This window comes from Oryctolagus cuniculus, chromosome 15 (genome assembly GCF_964237555.1).
Source record: "Oryctolagus cuniculus chromosome 15, mOryCun1.1, whole genome shotgun sequence".
Classification (NCBI taxonomy): Eukaryota; Metazoa; Chordata; class Mammalia; order Lagomorpha; family Leporidae; genus Oryctolagus; species Oryctolagus cuniculus.
This window is the reverse complement of record NC_091446.1, coordinates 69589161-69596475: the sequence shown is the minus strand read 5'-3', so window position 1 is coordinate 69596475 and position 7315 is coordinate 69589161. Positions and strand designations below refer to the sequence as shown.

General features: G+C 60.0%; 1 long non-coding RNA gene across 2 annotated transcripts; it reads left to right on the top strand.

Moving 5' to 3' along the window:
• The first annotated feature begins 2381 nt into the window (after window positions 1-2381).
• Window positions 2382-5076, top strand: LOC127487094 (uncharacterized). 2 transcript variants are annotated; one of them, XR_011382715.1, is made up of 5 exons: window positions 2389-2817; window positions 3020-3167; window positions 3691-4480; window positions 4611-4704; window positions 4922-5073. It is a non-coding gene; the product is annotated as an uncharacterized lncRNA (long non-coding RNA). The 2 variants fall into 2 exon arrangements; XR_011382714.1 differs by having other exon boundaries at window positions 2382-2817; window positions 3020-4480; window positions 4922-5076.
• Window positions 5077-7315: the final 2239 nt, after the last annotated feature.

Below are 7315 nucleotides of genomic sequence, written 5' to 3'. Positions count from 1 at the left end.
CCTTTGAAAAACGTATAAATGAACCCCGAACAGGCACCTGAGTTGGTTGCTGGGAGAGTGCAAATGGGCGCGATGGCCCTGCTTGGGTGAGGCTGTGAAAACCTTGAGTGCACACACCTCAGTGCACAGTGTGAGTGCAGCGACGCACCCTGGGCTCTCCTGGTGGCCCAAGGAAGGCTGCTGATCGCCGCAGTGGAAAACGGAAGCAACCTCAGTGCCCATCAGCAGGAGGCCGGCTGAAGGCCTTTGGTGCGTGCCCTTTGGCAGGTGGAAAGAGTGGGGAAGGTGCTGATGCTCAGGTGCCCACGAGGGCCAGGGCGTAACAAGCAAGGTGCACAGTGGTACCTGCAGCAGGATGCTCCTTAACTGATAAAATAAACGTGCATGCACCCACACAGAGAGCAGCACAGCATTTGTACTTATGAGAGAGAGAGAGAGAGAGAGAGAGAGAGAGAGAGAGAGACTTGCTATTCATCCCCTAAATGCCTGCAATAGCTGGGGCTGGACCAGGCAAAAGCCAGGACCCAGCATCTCCATCTGGGTCTCCCATATGGGTGGCAGGGACCCAAGTGCTCGAGCCATCACTGCCGCCTCCCAGGGTGCCATTAGCGGGAAGCTAGAATTGGCAGTGGAGCCGGAACTCGATTCCAGACAGTGTGATATGGGCTGCAGATGTCCCAAGCAGCGTCTTGACCACTGGGCCAATCTGCCCCCCAGAATATTTTTTAGAAACTTTTTAAAGGATTTATTTATTTATTTGAAAGTTAGAGTTACACAGAGAGGGGAGAGGCAGAGAGAGAGAGAGAGAGGTCTTCCATCTGCTGGTTCACTCCCCAGTTGGCCGCAACGGCCGGAGCTGCGCTGATCCAAAGCCAGGAGCCAGGAGCTTCTTCCAGGTCTCCCACACTGGTGCAGGGGCCCAAGGCCTTGGGCCATCTTCTACTGCTTTCCCAGGCCATAGCAGAGAGCTGGATCGGAAGAGGAGCAGCCAGGACTTGAACCAGCACCCATATGGGATGCTGGCGCTTCAGGCCAGAGCATTAACCCGCTGTACCACAGCGCCGCCCCCACCCCCCGAATATTTTTATAAAAATTGTGTTCATGTATTTTGAAAGAGCTGCAGAGAGAGAGGGAGACACACACACACACACACACACAATCTCCCATCTGTTGGTCCGCACCCCAGATGGCTGCAACAGCCAACACTGGGCCAGGCTGAAGCCAGGAGCTTCATTGGGGTCTACCTTGTGGTGCAGGGGCCCAAGGACCTGGGCCATCTTCTGCTGCCTTTCCCAGGCCAAAGCAGAGAGCTGAATCGGAAGTGGAACAGCCAGGACTTGAACCAGCGCCTGTAAGGGATGCAGGCACTGCAGGTGGTGGCTTTCCCCACTACGCCACCATGCTGCCCCTCCCTCCAGGATGTGTTTTGAATCTGGCCCTGCCACTTACTAGATGCGTAACTCTGAGCAAATAGCGGCACCCGTGTGCACCCCAGTCTGCTCGTCTGCAGCAGGGTTAGTTCTCTCTCGCCCTCGGGGAGCCGGGGTGGGCCGAGTCGGTGGGCGCACAGGGAGTGCCCGGCCGCCCCCCAGGGCTAGCACAGCTGGCTGCTGCTCTGCCCCGGCTTTCTCTGCTCTAACACGAATGTCTTGCTGCGCATCTCTAACCAGCCATCGACATGTGGTTTACAACTGACAGCCCTGCACGCTGGGTCACGGTTTAATTGGCAACTGTTTGCCCTTCTTGATGGCGAATAAAATCTCGTCCCGTCTTAAGGCGGAAGGTGTCTCCCATACAACAGCATGGAATCTGATTGCTGGGGATGGAGGCTGATGAGAATGGGCCTGCAGTGCACGTGTGTGGCTCCCTCCGAGAAGCCCGCCAGAGGCGGGGGCGGGGGCGCCGGGCCGCAGCCGTATCACTGTTTACATGTGGTTTCACTCAGCGTTGCTCGGCTGCAGCCGGCACACACTAACACGGGCTCACTTCAGCAAAAAGGAATTTACTGGCAGGGCGTCGGGAGCTCACAGAAGTAGCAGGAGCCCCAAGAAGCTGACTCCGGGAGGGCAGCAGCCCAGGCCCCTCCCACAGGCCCAGAGGAGGAACCAGGGCCACTGCCTTGTGGCCAGAGACATCTGGCCTGCAGGCTGCCGAGGCCGAAACCCGTGACCTCCAGCCTCGTCCTCTGGCTCTGGCTCTGGTGGCTTCTGTCACTTTTTGGCTGTCTGTCATCTGGTGACCCGTCCTTTCTCGGCTTGGGCAGGGATGGAGCGAGGGTGGAGTCCTCTGCCCACTGTGGACCGAGCTGTGGACCCGCACAGTCCCAGCATCCTCTACAGGCAGGTGGTTCAGCCTGGAGCGGGGGAGGGCGAGGCACATCTCTGCTGGTGGTCGGAGGCTGAGAGCAGCCTCGTCCACCGTGGGGGCAGTGCTGGTCAGAACAGCGGTGCCCCCGCCCAGCCTCCGGATGGAGGTGTGGCGCCCTTCGCGGTGGGTGGTGTTCACAGGGGGCTGGCTCCCTGGGGACAGTTTTCTGGAATCCTCGCTGTGGCCCTGCCTGCCCGTTTCTGCGCCCAATGGCCAGCCTTCCCATGAGTCTGCAAGCTAGCTCACCTCCTGCGGAATAAATCCCCCTTTCTTCTTCGGTCTGCCCAAGTTGGTGCCATTGCCAGCAACCAAGAATGCTGGCCGAGACCCTGTGTCACTTCTTCCAGAAGCCGCTCCCAGGAGAGAAGTCGGGGTGCCTGCCTGCTCCCCAGGGAGAACCAGGAGCCTGTGGAGCTGGCGTTGGCCCTTCGGTTGCTGCTATCGGAGGCGGTGAGCCTAGAATTCCCCTCCACCAGGGCCACACACCACGGGGATGGGACAAATCCCAGAAGCAGATTAGACTGGTGTTGCTGTTGGGGCATGCGGACGAGGCAAGCAAACTGTGACCCACATGCACTCTCCTTGTTTATCAAATAGAATGCGTGCCCTGCTTGGAGGAAGGGGTTCATTCATTCATTCATTCATTCAACAGACTGCAAACTCGGGTGCAGACGGGGCCAGGTGCTGGGGATCCGAAGATCCAGGTGTGCGTCATGTAAGGGGCCAGACAGGGAAAGGTGTGCCTGCTGTTGTCCAACTACGTGGCTCAGGTGGCAGTCCTGGAAGGCTCCGGAGAGGAGGTACAAATGTCCTGGGCCCTGGCAGAGAGGCAGCATGGGCAGGGATGGGCAGGCTGGCGAGGGAGGGCTGGGAGCAGAGGCGGGGAGCAGGGAGGAAGCAGTGCCCCGGCTTAGGGTCCTGCAGGGCTGTCCCCTGCCCGGCTCGGGAATGGGTGGACTAGGAGGTGGGATGGCAGAGGACCCTGAGCAGGGCCGGGTGCTGACAGATGGGCCTGGGGGTCAAGCTGGAGCTAGCAGACGGGGCCTTGGGTACCAAGGGTGGGGAGTCAGAGAGAGCGCACGTTGAATGGGAGACACTCCATGGGGTCACCTTTGAGAAAGAGGGTTGGGGCGGGTAAATGAAGAGGAATTAGCGTGTGTGTGGGGAAGGAAAGGTCAGAGTGAAAAGAGAGGAGGCCGAGGCAGGGCTGCAGCTGGGCTGCCACAATGAACCCAAGCCCGGGGCCCCCACTAAGGGTCTGCTGGAAGAAGCTGTAAAGGCGGACAGGCTGGGGTTCAACCTTGGGCCTTGGGACCCGGACAGATGAGAAGCCAGCTGTCACTCCTGGCTGCACCCCAGTGACTCCATGCCACCCCCCACTGTGCCCCGTGGGATCTCCCGGCTCCACCTAAGACATGCGTGCTACAGGCGGTCGCTCTCCCGAGCGTGCACATGGAAACCTCAGCAGCGGTTCCTACTCCCTGTTTGCCTCACACATTCTCCCTTGCAAGCAGGCAAGTGCCGTGCGGAAACCCCCTGAGACAGCTGACGCCTGTGTCCCAACACCCTGGGCCTGGAAAGCAGGCCCTCAGCGTGGACAGGGTGTCAGGGCTGGGGCTGGCCCGCAGGGCAGCAGGGCGCAGGTGGGGCAGAAATGGGACCACCTGAGGCCTGCGTAGGTGTGAGCGTGTGGCCTCCTGCCAGAGGTGGGCCTGCAGGGAGGGAGAAGAAGGGGATACCCAAGAAGAGAGGATGAGACCAGGTAAGGCTGGGAGACCTTAAGTTGCTGGGACCACCAGTCTGGGTGCGAGGATTGCTTTGGAGTGTGTATCATGGAGAACCCAGAGAACTTCTGCTCCTGTTGTCAGTAAGTTCACGCGCAGAGGGAGACGTCCGAGGCTGAGGCCCTGGGCTGCTCCGCCACCCCGTTCACCTCCGAGCTCCAGGGGCTGGGGCTCGGGGTGGGCACTTGCCCTGGTAGGGATGATGTCAGCATCCCACGTCAGAGCACCTGGGTTTGATCCCCGGCTCCGTACCTGGCTCCAGCTTCCTGCCAACGCACACCCTGGGAGGCAACAGCTATGGCTCAAATGATTTGTTTCCTGCCGCCCAGGTAAGAGCCCTGAATGAGTTCCAGGCACTCGGCTGCGAGCCGAGCCAGGCAACCGCAGGCATCTGTGGCGTGAACTACTACATGGGCGCTCGCTCTGTCTTTCTCTCTCTCTCTTAAACAACTGAATAAGAATTCAGGATGGAAGCGGAAGCCCCACCTGTAGCCTCACGTCTGTCCGCGTTCCTGGAGGGAGAGAGTGTGGCGTCCGGGGACAGCAGTGCCAGGTTGGATATTATTTGTAGTCCTGGGGTCCAAGCAGCTGCCCGAGGCCCCTCGTCCCTTCTCGCTCAGAGCCAGATGGCAGGCGGCGTGGCTCCATCTCCTGGCGAGGGCGAGGGGACTTGCGTGTCCCTGCGTGGAAGGCTGTGTGCCCTCCCAGCGTGCTTCCTGTGGCCTGGAGCCCAGCCTCACCCCAAATGCAATTTGCCCTACCTCTTCCAGCCCGAGCCTGGAGCGCGCCAGCCCATCTGGTTTTATTTCACTCCGTGTTATTCATCAGGATGTGTTAGCCGGGAGGTATTTGATGTTCAGGAAGAATTCTGGAGCTTTTGAAAGAAGTAAATAAAATCTTTTATCCCCTAAAGAGTCGTGAAATTGCACTGGGGGAGGAGACGGCGGGCACCCTGTGAGGTCCCATGGCTGCCACAGCCTCCACGCCCCTGGACACAGCTGCACCTTCCCAGGAACGCACACCCAACCTCTCCTGATTCGCTGGTGCTGCCCACATTTGGGAAGAGAAGGCGGCTTCCGGTCGGGTCAGCCCAACCTGTCTCTTGCCCTCCAGCCAAGAAAGCTTTTAGGAAGAAATCCCTCTCACTCGCAGCCGCAGCGCAGAGCTGCGCTGGGCCCTGAGTGTTCCTGGGGGAGCCGGGGCTCCCACAGCTGTGTCCTATGCTGCAGAGGCAGACGGTGAGGCCAGGCACAGAGTGCATGGTCAGGCAACAGCTGAGCCCCTCCCACAGAGCCTGCCGTGCACAGGGGAGTAAGTGGCAGAGACCCCTGCAGGTGAGGACATTCCGAGAGGGGCGGGCACCGGCTCTGTGTGGCCAGGGGAGAGTCCATCTTCACCCCAGCCTTGCCCTCGCCCTGGAATCCACGCTGCCTCCGACCTCCTCCCTCCACGCCTAATGGCAGCTTTCCTGGAGACGTTTTGATGATAACCCAAATTGATCTTCCCTGGCGAGGACTAGGGCCTTAGATCCCTAGAGGCCACGTGGACCCCTGCTCTCTACCTAGCTGAGTGGGGCACCCCGTTCAGCAAAAGCCTTGGCTGAACGAACGCGCCGCCCTTGTTGCAGTGTTCCCGGGAAGCTGAAGGTTGGCTCTTGCTCTGCTCCCGCCAGGGGCCCGCAGGGGCCGTGGTCAGCAGGGTCGGTGGGGACTCCAGCGCCTGCTCCTCTCCAGCCATTGCACAGCAAACCCCGCCAGGCACACGGATTCCCTTCCAGCATCCTCACGACAGCTTACAACCCAGGCTATGAAACATTGATCACTCCAAATGGAACGGCCGGCTTCCCTTTGATACACTCAACTGCTCTCTGCATAAGACAACAGCGGCTCTCTGCAGCCCAGCGTGAGGGGTGACATCAAAGCCGCCTTCCCCACGCGCCCGCTCTCAGTAGCTCTGGCGCCCGTTAAGCCTGACAATCCCCTGCCGGCTGCATATCTGGGACTACACTCGCGGGGAAACCGCCTGGACTCGGGGCCCAGATGAAGATTCTGGGGAGCCTTGGGCACCACCCGCACGCAAGAGCATCTTGGCTTGCTCTCGGCGCCCCCGTGGGCCATGGGAAGTGATGCGATTGAGAGTCTCGCGGGGACTGGTCGGGAGCTCTGGGCTGCCCGTTGGCGGCCTGGGGATCTCAGGACCGTGCTGCGTCCTCACCTGTGCAGTGGAGGTGCTTCTACTTGGAAAGACCAGCTAAGGGCTGGAAGCCGCCTCCTGGCCTGTACAGCAGGGAGTCTGTCAGACGGTGACTTTGTCATGCCACCGGGAGCGTTTCCGTAGCAGACTTCTGAACCCTTCAGAGGGCTGCCACCCTGCCACTCGGTCAGCCCCACCCCCAGGGCACCTGCCTTTTGTTGGAACTCCATTCATTAGAATTACTGCCATGCTTGAAAGCTGCCCGTGGACCAGGCCTGGACAGAGTAGTTGGCCTGTGTCTTGTCACCTGCCAGGCAGCTATGACCAGATGAGGATGACTGAGGGCACAGCAAAGACATGGCAGCTGGAGGCTAACGGCCAAATTCTCTTATGTTTTTAAGGATTTACTTTATTTATTTGAAAGGCAGAGTTAGAGAGAGGGAGAGAGATTGATCTTCCACCCACTGGTCCCTTCCCCAAATGGCTGCAATGGCTGCATCTGGCCCATGTCAAAGCCAGGAACCTGGAACTCCATCCGGGGCCCGCACGTGGGTGCAGGGGCCCGAGCACCTGGGCCGTCTCCCGCTGCCTTCCCAGGTGCAAGAGCAGGGAGCTGGATCAGAAGTGGAGCAGCTGGGATGTGACTTGCTGCTCATACCGGATGCCGGCATCGGAGGCAGCAGCGTAACCCGCTGTGCCACAGCGCCAGCCCCAAGTCCAAGTTCTTGCCTCTGTCTTCTAGTGGCACTGGCCTGGTCCAGGGTGCCCTCCGCTGTGCCTGCCGGAACTTCATTGACACTGGTGAACTGCATCAGGTGCTGTGTGGAGGCTTCTCTCCAGGGGCACTGTAGCATGTTCACCGGCACAGGTGTGAGACTTGCATGCTCCCTCACGGCTGGAGACCCTGTAACCTGGGCCCCCCACCGGGCTTCCCGGCTTCTCCTGGAGCTCACCTGCAGCAGTGGGCTCAG